This window comes from Rutidosis leptorrhynchoides, chromosome 8 (assembly GCF_046630445.1).
Source record: "Rutidosis leptorrhynchoides isolate AG116_Rl617_1_P2 chromosome 8, CSIRO_AGI_Rlap_v1, whole genome shotgun sequence".
In the NCBI taxonomy this organism is placed as follows: domain Eukaryota; kingdom Viridiplantae; phylum Streptophyta; class Magnoliopsida; order Asterales; family Asteraceae; genus Rutidosis; species Rutidosis leptorrhynchoides.
Window position 1 is genome coordinate 183,844,164 of NC_092340.1, and position 23,987 is coordinate 183,868,150.

Sequence of the window (23,987 nt, forward strand, 5' to 3'; positions counted from 1 at the left end):
TTCGACCGCTCAAGGAACGACCCTAGGTCATATTTGCCCTTGCTAATCCATAGGAAGGAATAATAGATCTAGGCCCCGCAAAATATAAATTTAAAACTTTGTTGATAAGTTCGTATTGAAACCTTGCGACCTAATGACACCGCATAAATGAACCTTCCGATTCGAGCATATCATAGGTAGAGTTAATTTCTGGCGCCGCTGCCAACGAGCGGTAGTATGATTTGGAGCCTGTTTAGATTTGTTAGTTTTTAAGAGACCCTTTTGACTAAGACTAGCTTTGTCAGAAGTTACTAGTTTACCGTAGTTAGGTTATTAGTGAACCTTTAAGATGGTTTAACCTACTTAAACCGCTAAGAATTCTTTTGACGCATCCTTTCTTCTATCCGATATCATATATTGTACCCATCCAACGAGATCCGCACTCACATGCCGATAGTTCAACGATGGCCGCACGCATCACTCTTGCTGACATCACCAAACCCTCATTAAAAGGATGAAGAGGACCGATCCAGAGGTTAACGGAGCATCTTTTGTGCTTTAGCATACAATCATACACCTCATTCAGAACCATTTCCAGTTCCACGGCTTACAAATTACGATCCCAACGCTCACTTAGATAGATTCCTCTCCTTATCCAACTCATCTAAGCAAAACGGGGTTGAACAAGATGTAGTTCGTTTGTATCTGTTCCCCTATTCCTTAACTCTTCATGCAAAAACCTAGATCGAGGGGTTATAACCCAACTCTATCACCTAATGGGAGGAAGTGGCAACAACTTTATTTATCAAGTACTTTCCCCCATCAAAATAAATCAGACTTAGGAATAATATCATAAACTTTCAACAAGCATACAATGAATCACTCTACACTGTATGGGAAAGATTCAAACATTTACTTCGAAGATGCCCGAACCACCTTCTTGAGAGCTTTGTTCAAATTTTAACCTTCTACAAAGGTCTGAATCCGAACAACAAGTCTATTCTTGATGCTGTTTCTCAAGGTAACTTCTTGAACTTCACTGCTAATGAGGCCTGGAGATTAATCGAGGAGATGACTATGCACTATCATGATTGGAACACGAAAGAGCACATTTCATCAGTAACACCGCTTTCTCCCTCCATTCCTATCGAAAATAAAACCATCAAATTTCTCTCGGACCAAATAGAAAACCTCACTAAAGAAGTTGGAGAGCTAAAGGAACTCCTGCTACATGTGTCTCAAGTGCAATTATTCCAGAATTGTACTGACCCACATCCGGCCAAGGTATACAAGGCTAAATGTAAGGACTCTGTTGTCTACTCTGATAAGATCCTAGCTCGTCCGCACAACCAACCTACCAAACCCACTACCCCACCAGAGAAAATTCCAGACTATGTTATACTGCGAATTATCCACATGATCACAGCAAGATAAGAGCAACTAGCTTAGTCATTACTAATCACTTGAGTAGTCTTAAAAATCAAATAAGCCAGCTAAATCAATGTCTCAATTCTCTGGGTTGTCATAAAAAGACTCAAAGGTGGCACATAGCCAACCTTCAGTTTCTTCTAAGGTGAAGGAACTAACTAATACCCGTTCGGTAGTAGTCATTGAGTCATCACCTAAACCTACTGGGAAAGCACCTGTTCCATTCCCAGGCCATCTCATGCAAAGACACAACAAGATAAAATCTTTCAAGCTTGACGGTAAATTTTTGGACATTGTGTCTAAAAATCCTCATGGTAAGAAGTATTTTAGGAAACTCTTATCAACCAAGGATAAGGTACCCAAAGTACCCAATGTCCCATTGAACGTGGATTGTTCAGCCATTCTATTAAACACTGATAACTCCTAAATTATACAGAATTTTAATAACATTGTTAGGAGTTATCTTATTATTTTAAAGTCATTTTAATACTAAAACACACTAAAATGGGTAAAATGGTAAAAAAGGTATTTCTAATGTTTTTTTTAATTTATATTGAATGGGATCAAAAACAATTAAAAACTGCAGAATGTGAGATGAAGTCGCCGACTTGATGGCTTGAAGCCGCCGGCTTGGTGTTTAAAGTTCAGAAAGTTCTAGAATCTTACATAAAATACTAGAATTCAAGAAATAGTAATGAAGAAGCTGGCTTGCAACTGCAGCCACTGGCTTAAGTCAGTTTCGTGTACTTAAAGCCCTAGAAAAAGCTAAAAAAGGAAACGAAATCAAAAAGATTGCATATCAGTGAATCCACCGGCTTGGACATGAAGCCGCCGGGTTGGACATGAAGCCGCCGGCTTGGCCTAAGGAAGAAACGCGTTATTCAACTTGCTAATTACGTTAACCTTATAGAAGGAGTAACCTACTAAGTGAAGCCGCCGGCTTCCCAATGAAGCCGCCGGCTTGGGCCATGATTTTTGAAAACTATAAATAGAGGCCTTCTGTTTCAGTTTTGTATGTACTTTAGTTTTTCTCTTAGGGTTTTCACCATAAAACGAAAACTCTTAGATTAGGGTTTCAATTTCAAGTTGTATACAAGCTATCAAGTTATTAATAAAAGTTATCTTTGCATTTACCTTTTAAAGGTACATGTCTTTATCTATTTACTTTACCTATCGTATTTTATTTACTGTTTTTATTATCTAGTCATCTATCATTATGAACTAAATGTTCATAGTGGTTACGTGGACAGAAACAACTTTGTCTGGGAATTAGATGAAGCCGTCGACTTCCTCAGTCCAAGCCGCCAGCTTAACTGAGCCAAAGCTGCCGTCTTCCTGCTTATATCCGTACAGTTTCTGGTTTTTCCATATCTGTATAAATTGAGTTTTCGTGATGATTATTTAAACTGTTTTGAATCTACTTTGTTTTGATATGCTTATTTTCCATGCTTAATGATTAGATAACTTGATTTTAGGATTGATTAGTACTTAATCCAACGATCTATTATTCGATTCATGCTACTTGTTTAGATCTAGTCAATCAAACTTGTTAAATTGGATTGCATCCAACTAAGTTAAACAACATTAGTAGTGATAAATATGTTGAATTTGAGTTACGCTTATATAATAGAGTTTAATATTGTTAGGCTTAGTCGAAGATGCTCTGTTTGTATGTGTTTGATTAATGATTGTATGAGAACCAAGTAATAATTAACTTTCAGCTAGTAATTTGAGTTGATATACTTGATGTTTAATAGCTTATATGTTTTGTCAGCCTATTTGCATGTAATCTTCATCATAAGATTGATATGTATCATGTAGTTGAATTGAACACCAAGAATTGAGATGTTAGCCAGGCACATCAAGTGTCTAGCATATGCTTTAAGTTATGCCTATTGAATGATATGCAACACTTGTCTTAACCTATTTAGAGATAATAGTTGGTCTATGATTATTTTCTTGATTTGTGTTAATATAAGTTATGAAACTTGCCTAATATGATTCCCTTATAAGTTATTCGTTCATGTAACTGCTCTTATTTATAATTGTTTTTCTTAATCTTTATTTCTTGCCTTTATATTTTGTTATTTAATTCATTAAGAACGTACTTTCAATTGTCTCTTTCCTAAGAGATAATATTTAAAACCTAAATAACAACCAAAAATCTAAAAAACCATACTTCTAGTTCTTTAATAAGAGCTAGACTACATAATAAACCAACTTCAAAATGCATCTACGCTCTCTTAGGACGATATCCTAAAATACTACATCTGATCGAGTTTTGTTACTCGTTAGGGTGTTAAAAGTGAATTAAAAGTTTATATAAATTTAAAACTTTGAAAAGGATATTTAAGCACTCCACACTTTTTGCACATCAACTTTTTGGCACCGCTGCCGGGAACGTAGTAAAAATGGAATTTAGATATATTTTGGTTATTGATATTTCTTGAAAACAATTGATGACGGTCTTCCTTTAGTGGAGGGTTGATGGGGTTCCGATTTAAAGGCTCCTGCTCGAACCTAGACGCTGACGGTCACTTAAGTATTGAATGATTCAATAGGCTGATTTGTGTTTGATTATTCGTTGTTATGAGATAAAAGTTGGTATTTAATAACTATAGTTATGTCAGTAATATTTATTATTATTATATTTATTAATTTAAATTCTACTAAAATATTAAAAGATGTCCAATATTTCTTCATTACGATGAAAACGATAATAAATATAGAAATTAGATTAAAAGTAAATTGTCTCCATACCATAAAATCTAAAAAATTTCTTTTTATGATTTTAGATCACATGAACACTCGATCTAAGAATCTCGTCTTAGAAGACATGTTACGTAATCCGATATACTATTTAAACATTCTAAACATTGTTGGGAAATTAAACTTCGATGAAGGAACTACTTCTCAAACTAAAGATAGTCCATTGTCTAGTACACCTTCTAGTCCTGATTCTAATTATTTGGGATCTCTTTTTGATTCAGACATTGAAATGACTATTGAAAATTAAATGGAAGTGTTAATGAAAGCAGGTCGAGAAGGATTAGGTCACGCCATTACTCAGCCGACTATAACTGAAAATTTTAATATTAAGGTCCTATCTTTCACTTGCTTAAGGATAACCAATTTAGGGGTACTGAAAAAGAAGATGCTAATGCGCACATTTGAAACCTTAAAGATATTTTTAATCTGTTTAATATCTCTAATGTTGAAAGTAATAAAATTTTCTTCGTTTATTTCCGTGGTCGTTAAAAGATGAAGCTAAAAAATGGTTAAATTTTTTTCCCGAAGGAGATATCACTAGTTGGGATATTATGGTTGAAATTTTTTTTAACCCATTTCTTTCCCGCGTCCAAAACTGTCACCCTTCAAACTGAAATTGCTAATTTTTGTCAAAAATCTAATGAGACACTTTACTCTCCATGGGTTAGATTTAGTCAATTGCTTAGAGGATGTCCACAACATGGTTTGAGTACATTTAAAAAAGGTAACTACTTTCTATAAAGCTTGTGACATAGCTACAAGAAGAGAGATTGATATGTCTGCTGGAGGTAATATCATGAGTAAAACTGCCGAAGACGTTGAATCGTTGATTAATAAGTTAGCTGCTCATTCTCATGAATGGCATCAAGACTTAGACATTTCCAGTTCTGTCAAATCTGTTAGTTAAGATTATGAAGATGTGATTAAAGAAATGAACGTACAATTGGGTAATTTAGGAAGGCAAATAGAAAAGCTTACCAAATACATGCATGTAATTAATGTATGTTGTGAAAAATGCCAAGGTCCTCATACTACAAAAGATTGTGTTGCTAGTCTTACTATCGAACAAGTTGAGAACGTCTCTTATGTGAATCAATATCAAGGATGGAATCTAAATTATCATAATAATTATAATGCACCTTATCCTAATAATAATAAAAATCTACCTGGTTCCCATCCTGTTACAGCGCCCTTCATTCCATATTCTTCTTCTAATGCTAACAAAAGTAATCAAAACAATCATAAGTTTAAAGATGAACTCCACCAACTAATCCAACCAACATGATCACAAACATATAATAATAATCTCTATACTAAACAAACAAGCACAAGATAATAATGATCATTCACAATATCACAACCAATAAACTAACCATCATAATCATCAACAACACATGCAAGATAAACACGATAATAAACATTACAATCCTAATAGTGTTGGATTATTACAAACCATAATTCAAATTCATTGTTTCATCCGGGAATCACATATCCTCCGGATTCAACTACTTCCCATCGTCATCGAATTTCAAACACAAACAAATTCTTTTCAACACACACAAATCATTAAATTGTTCGAATTCTCCCAAACCATCTGCCCTTAGTTATTACATGCCACTTGTTCAAATAAAAGTTTCACAAATTAACCAACCATAAATCTTAACTAGATTACACACAAGAGGAACGAGAGCACAACAATAGAAATTACCACCAACTATACCCTCCGTAGTAGGAACTTTCGGATTGGTCCTGATTCGGGTAGTTGTAATAATTTGGTGGCCTATCCAATTTAGCTTGCTCGCTTGGTTATTGTTGTTCCCTCCTCCTTGCAAAGTACTCAAATTCTTGAGCTCGTCTAAGTGCCTCATTTAGGTCATAGTTGATTAGTGGTTGGGTTCTTGGTTGACTATGATCATACGGGTTAAAAGTGGGAGAAAATGGCCTCGGGGAAGTTGGGTCCGCTTGATGTAGCTGGCTACAATGAACTTCCCATTGAGAAATCAAACGTAGGCCAGAGAAGCGGTAGCTTGCTTCATATGCTTGGTTTGATTGGTTAATATTGATTTGATTAAATTGATTTGCAAGCCAAGTTTGGTCATAACCGCTCGGAGCACTACTCCCCGTAGCTTGTGCTCCACTACTTGCTCCAATATTACCCGTTTCATACTCATGTCTCACCCTTTCTTATTCTTCTTCCTCATTTTCACCGATGTTGTTTAGATCAAACCATCTCCTCGTAAAGTTGTTCAAATCCCTTTTCAGAATTTTACCCCCTTTGAAATCAGCATACCCGAATCTAGCCATCTCATTAGCCGTGTACCCTGAGAAGTCAATTCCCAATTTCCTCACTATCCGTGTCACAAATTCACCACCCACCGTGCCCTTCTTCCCTTTTGTCCCAGTTTTATTGAAAAGATAGTCAGCACCCTGAGATGTCAATTCCCAATTTCCTCACTATCCGTGTCACAAATTCACCACCCACCGTGCCCTTCTTCCCTTTTGTCCCAGTTTTATCGAAAAGATAGTCAGCAATTACATGGGGGACATGGACATGTTTCCTATTGGAAATTTGGTCAGTGAGCCAAATGTCCAAGTATGGCATTTTCTCATTGCTATGAAATCGGTAGTTGACCGTATTCGCAATGAATCGGGCTATGATCCAAAGTTTGTGTGTCTTAAGGGTGTTTGCAATAGTTTTACCTGGGCAAAAAGTTCCATCGCTTATTTGGTGCCAGGCAGCAGGATAGTTAAACTCTTGAGGATTGGTATTGGGGATTTTGCAAGGCAAGAGGAAATCCAAAAGGGCACCAGTGTTGTTTCTAAATTCGGTGTAAATTCCCAGGGCTCTAATAAGTTGGAGTATGCTCATGCTTCTCTGTTGCTCACCCAAGTAAAAGGTCATGTAATCTTGGTCAGTGATTGATTTTACCCTAAAGTTTACAATCAAGGTGGAAGTGAACTCTAAGGTCAGGACAGTGTAAATAGGCTCATTATATCTGAAAATTGGAACCCAAGGGTTGATTGATAAGTTCCCATATGGAGCTTCAAAAAGACTCTCAACCTCAGCAGTCATACCGGCTTTGTCAAGAAGAGACCAGTCAATATATTTCCCAGGATAGAAGTGGTCCTTGAGCCTAAGCTCTAATCCTGCTCTAATCATGTAATCTTATTTAGAACATTAACAATGTTCATTCTGAAACTTATATATGCGAATTCTGGACCATTACAAGAGATGCCAAATCGTCAGAAGAAGAAACGAAGGGACAAAGCTCTGAAATAGAAATTAGAGTATAAATCGCAGCAAATAAGAGAAAGCATTAACTGTGAATGACAATGATTATAGGAGACAGAAGCAGGGACACCGAAATATAAGAGAAAATGTAAAGCCCAATAATAACACGGAGATTACAAACCGTGGATATTAATACGAATAGCAATATAAAAACACGATATAATTAAGAATAGTATCACTCAAGGTAATGGTAGAAGTAAACAGATTTTTCTGGTGGAAGATTTAAAAGAAGGATGACAGAAAGGATAGTTTGGAAAATATCAATGATTAGAACGGGTTTAAGCATTTTCACGATCTTTTGGATGTATGAACTAAGAAAGAAAATATAGGAATGGTGAGAATAATGGAACGGAAGAGCTTAATTTATAGTGAAAATATCAGACAGAGTAATCGAGGCAGATCATCATATTTAATTATAGAGATCTTAATTTCCTTACTCGCCAAAGAATCAAATCTTTGAGATTTCGAAGATTTTCTTTAAATCCCTTGAATTCCAGAATTTAACCCTGACTCTGTCAAAAGTTAAGATGAATCTTTACTTTCCTATTTCACTCGTTGGTGATAGCTTCATTCGTACTCTTCGAATAATCGAATTATTTTTATTCATATTACTCAATGATGATAAAACTCAATTTATCAACTCATATTCGTCATGAAAACATTTTTATTGTTAGCCATGACCACCTCACTCAAATTTCAGGACGAAATTTCTTTAACGGGTAGGTACTGTGATGACCCGGGAATTTTCGACCAAATTTAAACTGAATCTTATATGATTTCGACACGATAAGCAAAGCCTGTAATATTGAGTCACAAATATTTTGAACTGTTTCATATATTCGTTTGACTTTCGACCATTCCCGACGATTCACGAACAACTATTTGTAAATAGATAGCATATATATTTAAATAGGTATTTATAATTTGAAATATAATTTAGATTATTATATACTATGATTATTAGGATATATATTGTAAAATAAATAAAATAAAATACTATTAATGGAAACTATAGAATATATAGATATATATAAATATGTATATAAATATGTATATAAATACTACTGGTAAATATATAAAATAATATTAAATCTATTTGTTAAGAATATATAATATATATTTATGTGATAAAACTTGTTATTTAAAACTGTTTATATATAGAGAGAGAGTAAATGGAGAATGAATGATGTCGAGCTTAATTAATAAATGTCAGTAACACTCGATTGATGTTTTGTTAGTTTTAATATAGATATTATACTTGTTCATGAAGGATTGAAATAAAAGTTTGACTGTAAATTGATTACGAAGATTTTAGATTTGTCAAAAATATTTTTACTCTTTTAAGATTAAATATTAGTACTCCGTACATATAAATTGGTACAGAAAATAAATAATTTCTGAACCTTTTTGATCAGGTTTCAAACAGGTAATGAGTGAAATAATTAAATACATTTAATCTAAAAATCTGGGATTTTTAGGAACACTTTTATATTCTAACTGTTTAGCAATGGTCCCGATATATCAAACTGTCGACAGAAATATTAGTCTCCAAACTGTGCTTACACGTTTTCTTAGATTGGAGATTCAAGTTGTATTTTTATATTATTATTATTATTATTACTTTATATTATTATAATTATATCTAAATTATGATATTTCTTTATATATACATATGTATACATAAAACATAGAGTGATAGACACTCAAGCCACCATCGACAACCGTCAATCACCTCCACCGCTGCCACCATTCACCTTCACCTGACAATCATCAAACCGCCACCATCTACCACTATACAACTCGAACACCATCGAAACAATTTTTTTGATGATTTTCTGTTTCGTTTTCCAAACCAAATCGAGCACCACCTTGGGTTCTTTTATAATCACGGTCAACCGCCATTTGATCCACATCACCGGTCACCATACCACCTCCATCACAACCCAACACCATCGTAAGTTTATACCACAAACCGCCACCATACAAAATTACCACCCTCGCCGTTTTCTCTCTCCCTCTCTACCTTTCTTCTTCTTTCTCTATGAAGTCGTGAACCAAACCCACGCTAAATAGCTACTGCTGCTGCGTAAACCTCCTGTTTCTGTTTCTGGGTAAGTACAGACCAAACCGCCATGTACAACCCTCCATTATATTGCTCGAAACCCATTGCTACGCTTCTATCTTCTGTTTTCCTATCAAACCGACAACCATCATCAATTAACACTGCTGCACTATCCTGTTTGCTTCTGTTACGAAGTTAAGATGAGGACGTGTAGTGAAAAACGATGTTGAAAATAAGGAAGATATGTAGAAGACAATGAATAGTAAAAATGGTGAAAAAGATGATAACCGATTGATGATGCTGTGACGATGAGATGATGATGAACCGATGAAATTGAACAACGTTTCTAATTGATATTGTTAATGCTCGATTCAAATTTTCTTGTTGATGCCGTTTTCTCTTCTGACGAAACCCTACAACACCCAAAACCCATCGGCCATATAAATAAAACATGATATTGGGCTTCAATTAATCTGTTGGGCTGAATCAAGGCAAATAATAGCTTATATATAATCGGGTGCGAGTTAAACCAGGAAAGTCGAAATGGTTGGATGGTTTAGAGTTGTGTTTGTTATCTATGAGGTCGCGGGTTCGATCCTAGCATGCGACACTTTCATATTTTTAGGTAGTTTATTTATTATCGTTATTATATTATTGTTATTATGATTATGATTATGATTATGATTATGATTATTGTTATTGTTATTGTTATTGTTATTGTTATTGTTATTGTTGTTATTGTTATCTTAAAAGTATTATTATTAAAATTTTAGAATTATCATTTTTATGAATATAAGTATTATTGTTATTATCATTTCCATTACTAATATTATCATTTTTATTACTACTACTATTATTATTAGTAATATTATTATTATCAATATTATTATAATTATCATTATTAGAATTATTAATATCATTATTATCATATTTAATATTATCATTATTTTTATCAATATTATTATTATTATTACTATCACTATCAGTATTATAATAACTATATTATTATTACTATTATTATTATTATCATTCTTTATTATTATAGGTATTATTACAAATAGATATTTTAATAAAAATACATTACAATAATATTAATATCACATATCACTATATTTTTTTATTATTAAAATAATATTAATTAAGCTATATATAAAATATATCAATATAACAAGTATATTATTAATAATAATATATATATATATATAACTTGTTCGATTACTATTATGTGTTTATAATATTATTTGTCATATATAAATGATATAGGTTCGTGAATCCGAGGCCAACCCTGCATTTTTCAAAATCGTTATATGTATTTTTACTACAAAATACAGTATGGTGAGTTTCATTTACCTTTTTACCCTTTATATTTTTGGGCTGAGAATACATGTGCAATTTTTATAAATGTTTTTACGAAATAGACACAAGTAATCAAAACTACATTATATGGTTGAATGATCGAAATCGAATATGCCCTTTTTTATTAAGTCTGGTAATCTAAGAATTAGGGAACAGACACCCTAATTGACGCGAACTCTAAAGATAGATCTATCGGGCCCAACAAGCCCCATCCAAAGTACCGGATGCTTTAGTACTTCGAAATTTATATCATGTTCGAAGGAGGATCCCGGAATGATGGGGATATTCTTAAATGCATATTGTGAATGTCGGTTACCAGGTGTTCAATCCATATGAATGATATTTTGTCTCTATGCATGAGACGTATGTTTATGAGAAATGGAAATATGAAATCTCGTGGTCTATTAGAATTATGAAATGATTATTTATTTTAGCTAATGAACTCACCAACCTTTTGGTTGACACTTGAAAGCATGTTTATTCTCAGGTATGAAAGAAATCTTCCGCTGTGCATTTGCTCATTTTAAAGATATTACTTGGAGTCATTCATGACATATTTCAAAAGACGTTGCATTCGAGTCGTCGAGTTCATCAAGATTATTATTAAGTTAATTATAGTTAGATATATTATGAAATGGTATGCATGCCGTCAACTTTCAATGTAATGAAAAATTGTCTTTTCAAAAATGAATGCAATGTTTGTAAAATGTATCATATAGAGGTCAAGTACCTCGCGATGTAATCAACTGTTGTGAATCGTTTATAATCGATATGGACTTCGTCCGGATGGATTAGGACGGGTCCTCACAGTTGGTATCAGAGTGGTGGTCTTAGCGAACCAGGTCTGCATTAGTGTGTATAACTGATAAGTCGTTAAGATGCATTAGTGAGTCTGGACTTCGACCGTGTCTGCATGTCAAAAGTTTTGCTTATCATTAGTGTCAAAAATTATTTTCTTATCATCCTTCAAGTCTAGACACGTCTTACTGCCTCTAATCCATAGACAATGCATAGATAAATTCATATCTTAGCGTATCTGTTATTGTTACCTTTGTCTCACAGATTCCGTAGATTCTTTCGTAACTTATGGGATTTTAGTATTATATATGCATATGTAAATTATGTATTACAGGGTACTAATCTATATCCTATAACCTATTTCTTATCGAAAATCTTTCATCTGATCGTACGAGATGAATTCCTCAATCAGTTCGAGTCCCTCCGATTCCGATAGCTATTCCGTTAGTTATTCCGACAGCTATTCCGACATAGATGTTCACCTAAGCTACGAAAACAGCGTCATCGGCATGAATCAACCAATCAGCCATTATCAATTCATCAGATGGGTTCGAAGTCTCCTTAATTAATGGAAACGCGCAGAAGGCAATCCCTTCCACCAACCGAATTCACCTCTTGACAATGAACCTGAAGTGTTTACCGGCGAACCTGTTCGAGACACCACTTTCAGTCTCATTTCCAGGGTAACTCGACCAGATTATATTCTGTCCACAATTCTGAACCTTATTCATCCGCTCGTTCCGACCGACAATCATCCTGGAGTAATAAGTTAATGAACTTCGCGCTCGAATAATCAATTCGGAGAATATGGTGCAAAATGTACCAGCTTCAGCAACATCACCGGCACCAACAGTACCATCAATAACAGCACCAGTACCATCAACAATCCATGCTTTAATATCACCATCTGTACTTTGAGTATGATCTTCGTTCTACGTATTGTTCTACCTCATTTATCTTCGTACGACATGGCGAATATGTAATCTCTAAATTTTTAGAGATTATTTATTCTAGTTCCAATCGAAAAGCAAATGAGTTTAATATTATATTGACTCATTAAATCCATGATTACATCTGAAGAAAATATATATGTATATATGTTTTCATAAAGATTGTAATTAAAAATACTCTTGTACAAACTGTTAATGGTGAAAATATTTTAACGGGTAGGTAATACCCGAGGACAATTTAAATTTCACATTAATAAGTTACATTGTACGTTCTTCGAATCTGTTTCAACAAGTCATATACTATTCTACTTACATCCACCGATATACAAATCCGTTCACCACAGAATAACCATATTCATCCAATTACATATTTGGATTTTGATCTATCAGAATCCATCAAGTGGCATAACGAAGAAATAATTGACACAATAAAAATTGATTAGAAACAGATTAATTAAAAACATGAAATTCTATTAAGAATCCACGCTAACAAAATCCTAGCTAACTGTTCCTAGCTAACTGTTAATTCCGTATTACCATTTAATTATCGCAATTTATTTATCGCAGTTTATTTATCGCAATTTATATTCTCGCAATTTTATTTATCGTCATTTAATTTCTGTTATTTACTTTACGCACTTTATTATTCGTCATTTAAATTTCTGTTATTTATTTTTATGCACTTTAAATATCGGGACATGTATACAAGGTTTTGACATATCATATCGACGCATCTATATATATTATTTAGAATCACCATAGACACTCTATATGCAGTAATGATCGAGTTCTCTATACAGGGTTGAGGTTGATTCTACAATAATATATATACTTTGAGTTGTGATCTAGTTTGAGACGTATACGGGTCACGACACGTATTAATTAATTCGAATATTATATATGAATTATTGAAATGCTAACTGTGCACTAGTAACTGTGGACTATCAACATTGAACAATTAAAATGAATTAAAATATTGATTATAACATATGAAACTAAACAATTCTTCAAGTTTGTCACTTGATTTTGTCTTAAACCTCATTTGTATCTTCACGATTACATTCTGCGTTCAAACCTTTCATGATTCTTGAAAACACCTCAATCGAGGGGATGAACCAACCGCACTTCATCTACGGAAGGAAAGATTTATGCATATAGTTATGCACCTGAGAAACTCTCGGCAACTGAGTAAAAGTTTAACACGTAGCCGCGTCAGATCCTTTGGCATTTATTAGAAAAAATAATTTTTGTGATCCCTTTTCAAAGTAGCCAATTTTGTCACAGCTCTAGCAAGTCAACTTCGACTTTTCATTCGAAGTAGCCTTACTATAATCCTAATATATACGATTACCCTTTTGATACCGGAGAATTCTTTTATATTCCACCATATTACCAGCAGACATACCAGCAACCTCGTTACTTCTTGGCTTAAATCTCTCTGATAAATCATTATATTTATCATTGAAACCCTATCATATACTCATCTGCATCTTGTAACGAGAACAGCCATACCAATTACTGGGAAATAGCAATCTGTACTTTGAAAACTCACAGCATATAAACATCAACAGTTATATGTATAACATTTATCTCTTAGAATTATGATCTTTCATTCTGAAATTCTGAAAAGCACCCAGTCTGCGAATTAATACTCTGAATGTTGAAAAAGCTGAATGAAGCAGCAGAAACTGTAGATAACCGTAAACAACCATAATCATCAAAAGTATGATGATAAAGAATAGTATGTTGGAAACGCTCAGAAAAGTTGGAACTGGATAACGGATTGAGCTAACCACGAAGGAGACCAAGGACAAATACAAGGACCAAACCCTATATTCAAAGGATCCAGGTAATTCTGGATCCGAAGAAACCTTCAACGAATATCTTGCTCCGTAGTCATGTTAAAATCTTGCGGAAAATCTTTCTCCATCAACCATCGAACTTAGAAATTCCAAAATATCATCATCAATATCTTCGATATTTCTGAGGATATTTTCATAAATATTCTCGTCCGAAATTATATACCTCTTAGTGCTTCCTGTGTATCATTATATTGGAAACATTCAATAGAAAATTTAGTACCGAAAAGCAGATTATGCGAAACTATGAAGAAAGCCGTGGACAAATCACAAAGAATAAGTTTGACTTCAAAGAATCCAAATGATTCAATGTCTGCTAAAGTCTTTAGTGAAAATCTTGCTCCTTACTCTAAACCCTTACGGACAATAGTTTCTATCATCCTCTGATCTTAGATATTCCAAAATATTATCGTATCTTTCATTATAAATATCCTCGATATTTCTGAATATATTTTCATAACTAATCTTATCTGAAATCATTAATCTCTTCGTGCTATCAGTGTTACATCATATAGAAACTGTTAGTTTCTATATTCTGTAAACCTTTAAGTTTAAATTATGAATGATTTTGAAGTAGTGTTGGAAATTGATGCATGAGTTAGTATAATATAATGACATTTGATCAATGTGATTATATTACAGTAAGTCATGTTGAGTTTCTAATGGGACGTGATGATTCACAGATCATAACGTCATCTTGTGCCATGTTACATAACTCTGTCATTCTGCTTAACTTCTGAACATATCAAGAAAGTATATTCTTGATAGTTCTATTCTCAGTGAATCTGGTAATTTGACAAATCAAATTGTGCTATTACGTTCTTTCTTATTTAGAACATTAACAATGTTCATTCTGAAACTTATATCTGCGAATTCTGGACCATTACAAGAGATGCCAAATCGTCAGAAGAAGAAACGAAGGGACAAAGCTCTAAAATAGAAATTGGAGTATAAATCGCAGCAAATAAGAGAAAGCATTAACTGTGAATGACAATGATTATAGGAGACAGAAGCAGGGACACCGAAATATAAGAGAAAATATAAAGCCCAATAATAACACGAAGATTACAAACCGTGGATATTAATACGAATAGCAATATAAAAACACGATATAATTAAGAATAGTATCACTCAAGGTAATGGTAGAAGTAAACAGATTTTTCTGGTGGAAGATTTAAAAGAAGGATGACAGAAAGGATAGTTTGGAAAATATCAATGATTAGAACGGGTTTAAGCATTTTCACGATCTTTTGGATGTATGAACTAAGAAAGAAAATATAGGAATGGTGAGAATAATGGAACGGAAGAGCTTAATTTATAGTGAAAATATCAGACAGAGTAATCGAGGCAGATCATCATATTTAATTATAGAGATCTTAATTTCCTTACTCGCCAAAGAACCAAATCTTTGAGATTTCGAAGATTTTCTTTAAATCCCTTGAATTCCAGAATTCAACCCTGACTCTGTCAAAAGTTAAGATGAATCTTTACTTTCCTATTTCACTCGTTGGTGATAGCTTCATTCGTACTCTTCGAATAATCAAATTATTTTTATTCATATTACTCAATGATGATAAAACTCAATTTATCAACTCATATTCGTCATGAAAACATTTTTATTGTTAGCCATGACCACCTCACTCAAATTTCAGGACGAAATTTCTTTAACGGGTAGGTACTGTGATGACCCGGGAATTTTCGACCAAATTTAAACTGAATCTTATATGATTTCGACACGATAAGCAAAGCCTGTAATATTGAGTCACAAATATTTTGAACTGTTTCATATATTCGTTTGACTTTCGACCATTCCCAACGATTCACGAACAACTATTTGTAAATAGATAACATATATATTTAAATAGGTATTTATAATTTGAAATATAATTTAGATTATTATATACTATGATTATTAGGATTTATATTGTAAAATAAATAAAATAAAATACTATTAAGGGAAACTATAGAATATATAGATATATATAAATATATGTATATAAATATGTATATAAATACTACTGGTAAATATATAAAATAATATTAAATCTATTTGTTAAGAATATATAATATATATTTATGTGATAAAACTTGTTATTTAAAACTGTTTATACATAGAGAGAGAGAGAGAGAGAGAGAGAGAGTAAATGGAGAATGAATGATGTCGAGCTTAATTAATAAACGTCAGTAACACTCTATTGATGTTTTGTTAGTTTTAATATAGATATTATACTTGTTCATGAAGGATTGAAATAAAAGTTGGACTGTAAATTGATTACGAAGATTTTAGATTTGTCAAAAATATTTTTACTCTTTTAAGATTAAATATTAGTACTCCGTACATATAAATTGGTACAGAAAATAAATAATTTCCGAACCTTTTTGATCAGGTTTCAAACAGGTAATGAGTGAAATAATTAAATACATTTAATCTAAAAATCTGGGATTTTTAGGAACACTTTTATATTCTAACTGTTTAGCAATGGTCCCGATATATCAAACTGTCGGCAGAAATATTAGTCTCCAAACTGTGCTTACACGTTTTCTTAGATTGGAGATTCAAGCTGTATTTTTATATTATTATTATTATTACTTTATATTATTATAATTATATCTAAATTATGATATTTCTTTATATATACATATGTATACATAAAACACAGAGTGATAGACACTCAAGCCACCATCGACAACCGTCAATCACCTCCACCGCTGCCACCATTCACCTTCACCTGACAATCATCAAACCGCCACCATCTACCACTATACAACTCGAACACCATCGAAACAATTTTTTTGATGATTTTCTGTTTCGTTTTCCAAACCAAATTGAGCACCACCTTGGGTTCTTTTATAATCACGATCAACCGCCATTTGATCCACATCACCGGTCACCATACCACCTCCATCACAACCCAACACCACCGTAAGTTTATACCACAAACCGCCACCATACAAAATTACCACCCTCGCCGTTTTCTCTCTCCCTCTCTACCTTTCTTCTTCTTTCTCTATGAAGTCGTGAACCAAACCCACGCTAAACAGCTACTGCTGCTGCTTAAACCTCCTGTTTCTGTTTCTGGGTAAGTGCAGACCAAACCGCCATGTACAACCCTCCATTATATTGCTCGAAACCCATTGCTACGCTTCTATCTTCTGTTTTCCTATCAAACCGACAACCATCATCAATTAACACTGCTGCACTATCCTGTTTGCTTCTGTTACGAAGTTAAGATGAGGACGTGTAGTGAAAAACGATGTTGAAAATAAGGAAGATATGCAGAAGACGATGAATAGTAAAAATGGTGAAAAAGATGATAACCGATTGATGATGCTGTGACGATGAGATGATGATGAACCGATGAAATCGAACAACGTTTCTAATTGATATTGTTAATGCTCGATTCAAATTTTCTGGTTGATGCCGTTTTCTCTTCTGACGAAACCCTACAACACCCAAAACCCATCGGCCATATATATAAAACATGATATTGGGCTTCAATTAATCTGTTGGGCTGAATCAAGGCAAATAATAGCTTATATAATCGGGTGCGAGTTAAACCAGGAAATTCGAAATGGTTGGATGGTTTAGAGTTGTGTTTGTTATCTATGAGGTCGCGGGTTCGATCCTAGCATGCGACACTTTCATATTTTTAGGTAGTTTATTTATTATTGTTATTATATTATTGTTATTATGATTATGATTATGATTATGATTATTGTTATTGTTATTGTTATTGTTGTTATTGTTATCTTAAAAGTATTATTATTAAAATTTTAGAATTATCATTTTTATGAATATAAGTATTATTGTTATTATCATTTCCATTACTAATATTATCATTTTTATTACTACTACTATTATTATTAGTAATATTATTATTATCAATATTATTATAATTATCATTATTAGAATTATTAATATCATTATTATTATATTGAATATTATCATTATTTTTATCAATATTATTATTATTACTATCACTATCAGTATTATAATAACTATATTATTATTACTATTATTATTATTATTATCATTCTTTATTATTATAGGTATTATTACAAATAGATATTTTAATAAAAATACATTACAATAATATTAATATCACATATCACTATATTTTTTTATTATTAAAATAATATTAATTAAGCTATATATAAAATATATCAATATAACAAGTATATTATTAATAATAATATATATATAACTTGTTCGATTACTATTATGTGTTTATAATATTATTTGTCATATATAAATGATATAGGTTCGTGAATCCGAGGCCAACCCTGCATTGTTCAAAATCGTTATATGTATTTTTACTACAAAATACAGTATGGTGAGTTTCATTTACCTTTTTACCCTTTATATTTTTGGGCTGAGAATACATGTTCAATTTTTATAAATGTTTTTACGAAATAGACACAAGTAATCAAAACTACATTATATGGTTGAATGATCGAAATCGAATATGCCCCTTTTTATTAAGTCTGGTAATCTAAGAATTAGGGAACAGACACCCTAATTGACGCGAACTCTAAAGATAGATCTATCGGACCCAACAAGCCCCATCCAAAGTACCGGATGCTTTAGTACTTCGAAATTTATATCATGTCCGAAGGAGGATCCCGGAATGATGGGGATATTCTTAAATGCATATTGTGAATGTCGGTTACCAGGTGTTCAATCCATATGAATGATATTTTGTCTCTATGCATGGGACGTATGTTTATGAGAAATGGAAATATGAAATCTTGTGGTCTATTAGAATTATGAAATGATTATTTATGTTAAACTAATGAACTCACCAACCTTTTGGTTGACACTTGAAAGCATGTTTATTCTCAGGTATGAAAGAAATCTTCCGCTGTGCATTTGCTCATTTTAAAGATATTACTTGGAGTCATTCATGACATATTTCAAAAGACGTTGCATTCGAGTCATCGAGTTCATCAAGATTATTATTAACTTAATTATAGTTAGATATATTATGAAATGGTATGCATGCCGTCAACTTTCAATGTAATGAAAGATTGTCTTTTCAAAAACGAATGCAATGTTTGTAAAATGTATCATATAGAGGTCAAGTACCTCGCGATGTAATTAACTGTTGTGAATCGTTTATAATCAATATGGACTTCGTCCGGATGGATTAGGACGGGTCCTCACAGACAACAAGAGAAAAATATTGTGGAGAGGTAAAAGTTAGCACATAAACAATTTTTCTTTCAAATTCCAATCATTATTTCCAAGTTGTTTTCAAAAATTTCACAATTAGTTTCATCATGCAAAACATGTGTGTGTATATCATACATGAATAAAACAATTGCATTTAGACATGGTCAAATGTGAAACCAAACAAGCACAAACCACTTGGTGAAATTTCAAACTTTACACAAAGTTGCAACATTTAGCTCATGCGATTAATTATCAATCATAAGTAGTATCGTAAGCTAAACATGCATTATACTCTATCATTAAGCTCATCTTGGTCAAACATGGTCAACATGAATCAATTGCAAAAATTCAACCCTAGTCAAAGCCTAATTAGTTCAAAATTCGACTAAGACAAGAGCATTCATCAAATTATATCAAATCTTCATGTTATAGCATAATATACCGCAAACAAGCACATTATCACTAATCACATGCTCAAATTGGTCAAATCCATTCAAAACCCTAGCTTATGTACCCTAATTTTCAATTTCAAATCATACAAGCATGAAAGATGAATTCAAAGCAAGATAATCATGGTAGAATAACAATTAAGCATCAATAATAACAATTAACACTCCAATTTGGCTCAAAATCAAAAACCCCAAATTGGATGAACCCTAGAATATCAAAGTTGAAATCAATGTAACTAAGCATGCGTATCATGTTAATAAACATCAATGTAGTCTAGATTCATCAACAATTTGACCATTAACATCATAAATCAAGCATAATCTAGGAATTAAGCATAAAGAGAAAAAATGGTAAAAATCAATCAAATCATGGTAAAGAGTGAATTAAAATGATAGATTCTTACTTTTCCCATGTTAGACGATGAAGATTTGCAAGAAAATTGATGAAATTTGAAGCCTTAGGTCAATTTAGGTTGATTAGGGTTATAGATGCGCTGCTATTAGAGAGAAAATTGAAGTTGAGTGTGAAAAAATGAAGTTTTTGTCGTGCAGAATTCTTAAGTAGCAGATGCAAAAGCGCCGCTTTTCAAACAGGAACGCGGCTCCTGACAAAACAGAAGCGTCGCTTTTGAAAGAAAAGTGTCGCTCTAGGCGAACTAAAAGCGCCGCTTTTGAAAAAAAAGCGCCGTTCTTGGGTACTGTCCATTTTTGGCACAAAATCACAGGTTAAAGCATCGCTTTTGTGGCAGAAGAGTCGCTCTTGTAAGTGAAAAGCGCCGCTCCTAGGACAAAAGCGCCGCTTTTGTATCTGATTTAAGTTTTTTCAATTTTAAGTCCATTTTACCCATTCACAAACTATTTTTGACGTTTTTCGATTTTACCCATATGCATGCAATACAAAAACATAAAAATGCAACTAAGAAAAGGAATATCATACAATTCTAAACGGAATGCAATTAAAAAAAATTATATACACAATTGTGAAAAGTTTTTAACGAGTCTATCACCCGACTCCCATCCCCTTGAGATTTCAACTAATTCCGGGGTGGTAAACTTCCCTTCCCTTTGAACTAAGGGAAACATTTTCATTACTACCACCACTTAACATTGACATTAACCAATCATTCATACCTTAGTTTCATTGATTAACTCCTTAAGTTTGACTTTCTCATGTTTTGAAAAGTTTGACACTAGGTGTTTTCTCAAGTGTTTATCCTTTTTGGATGAAGCCCGATGCACCCGCCCAAATAACTTTCGCATAGACTTGTCAACAACGTCGTTTTGATTTTTGGCTTTACCTTGAATTCCCTTGGTTAATCCCTCACTACCGTTAGTTGGTAAACCTACTTGCCTTGTGCTTACAATGCATTTCATACTAGCAACAACTTGTGGTGTTGTCAATAGCATTGATGGTGTTTTAACGCGTTTGGTTTTTATGGTCATGCATTTCCCTTTATCCCGAAGAGTTAATTTCCCGGTCCTAAAGTCAAAGAAAGAGTCCGCGGTTGCCAAAAATGGCCTTCCCAAAACAAGGGACACAACCGGGTCTTCCTTTATATCAACAATAACAAAGTAAATGGGAAATTCCTTTTCACCTCACCTTAACAGTTAAGTCTTCGGCGATCCTCATACTAGAGTTAATTGATTGATCAATTAATTTAACTCCCATTGTAGTTGGTGAAAGATCACCTAGGCCTAGCCTTTTGTAAATGGAGTAGGGCATGAAGTTGATACTTGCTCTCGAATCGGCTAAAGATGTGACCATCTTCGAACCATTTACATTGCATGGGATAAGGAAAGTTCTAGGATCACCCATTTTTGATGGTAGGTTACATTTCTTTAAAATTCCATCACACTCCTTTTTCAAGAAAGCGGTGGATGTTTGCTCAACATCTCCCTTTTTGGCCATTAGTATCTTCAAAAATTTCCCATAGTTGGGCATATTCTCAAGCACCTCCGCCAAGGGGAGTTTAACATAAATATTTTTGTTGTTGGGTAAGGTTGACTTACAATCCACATCATTTAGATGTGTAGGAGGTAGTGATTAAGGATGTGAGAACGGTGTCTCATTTTTCTCCTTAGTTGATGTAGTAAGAACCTCGAGCTCGTTCTTTTGTGCCTTTGTATTCAATAAAGTTTTGACCTTTTGCTCTTTATTACCAATTGAATTTGCTCAAAATCACCCTTTAACTCTTTGCATGTCGACTCGGTAGCCTCCATGGACATTACACTTTTAACTTGGTATGGAATGAATGTTGCATTATCCAAATCTTCCGAAAACTTGAATACCCCATAGTCGATAGTATGAATTTCTAATGCTTCATCAAAATCAAACTTTTCTCCTTCAATGTCGAACTTGAAAGCTTGAGGATATTCGGATTGATCCTCTTCGTTTGAATCAATCAAGTTCACTTGAGCATAAGTATTGGTGGGATTTGATGAACTCGCTTGATTTTGGTTTGGATTGGTAGTGTTGCTCTTGATAGGAATAATTCTTGTGTTATTTTGGTGGTTTTGTTGGTTATTTCGGTTGTTGTTATAATTATTCGGGTTAACTTGAGTGTTTGAAGGTAAAGTTTCTTGTGGTCTTTCGGCAACTTGATTTGAAATTCTTCCAACGGTGCCCTCAAGGTTTTGGAATGAGAATTGTTGGTTTCGGAGTTGTTGCTTCAAGAGCTCATTCTCTTTCATTAGAAAAGCTTCGGTTGATTCCACCTTCTTGATGTAGTTTTACATGATTTCTTCTAAGCTCTTCAAAGGTTGGGATTGTTGATTGTTTTGTTAAGGTTGTTGATTGTAACCTTGGTTATTTTGTGATTGACTATAACCTTGGTTGTTTTGATAATTTGAATTTGCTTGATTGTTGTAAGCTTGGTTGTTGTAAGGTTGTTGGTTTTGGTATTAGAAATTGTTGTTTCGATTTTGGTTATAGTTGTTGTAACCTTGATTTCGGTTTTGGTTTGTGAATCCAGGTGGTGTATTGGTTTGGTTGGTGAATGATACTTGTTTTTTATTAGGATTGTAGTAGCTTTTGTTAGATGTTCCTCCCCATTGGTAGTTTTGATTACTCACGTAGTTCACAAGAGCATCCGAATTCATGGGAATATCATCTAAATCAACATGATTGCATTGAGTAATTTGAGGAAAATTCTTCGTGAGATGTGGACCTTCGCATCGTTGACAACCTACTTGCATTGCAACTACCGTTTGTTGAATCTTCTTCAATTCTTTCCCAAATGTTTAAAATGGATTGTTCAAGCTTGCAAGCGTCACTTGTCCATTTTCACTCTCGACTTGTGCTACACTTTTCCTTGTCAAATCCCACGGTGAAGGTGCCCATTCATACGTGTTGACCGAGATATTTTCTAACATAATTTCGACCGCATTTGGTGATTTGTACATAAATACCCCACCGGATGAACAATCAAGATATTGCTTTGTAAAAGTATTACAACCCCAATGGAATGTGTTGATATATTTCTTTTTCGTCAAACTATGCGGTGGGTAAGCTCTTAGTAGCTTCTTGAATCGAACCCATGCATCATACAAACTCTCATCACCCCGTTGTATGAACCCATTAATCTCCATTCTAAGCCCCTCTACTTTTGACGGTGGAAAGAAATGATTGATAAAATCATTTGTTAATTCTTGAAAAGACCTTATGGAATCGGATGGTAAACTTCGCATCCAAGCTTTTACGTCTCCTTGAAGTGTGAAGGGGAATGCCCTTAGCTTAAAATTGTCATCGATGACGTTTTTGGTTTTGTAAATATCACAAAGATCATTAAAGTGTTGAATATGTTTGAACGGATTCTCATCCATCAACCCATGAAAGTATTTATCCTTGATCAACGTGAAAAAGTTACCCTCGA

The 23,987-nt window shown here is 33.4% G+C and overlaps 1 non-coding gene across 1 annotated transcript; it reads left to right on the forward strand.

Moving 5' to 3' along the window:
* The first annotated feature begins 23,605 nt into the window (after nucleotides 1-23,605).
* LOC139865254 (small nucleolar RNA R71) lies at nucleotides 23,606-23,712 on the forward strand. Its single transcript, XR_011764774.1, has one exon. It is a non-coding gene; the product is annotated as a small nucleolar RNA R71 (small nucleolar RNA).
* The last annotated feature ends 275 nt before the right edge of the window (nucleotides 23,713-23,987 follow it).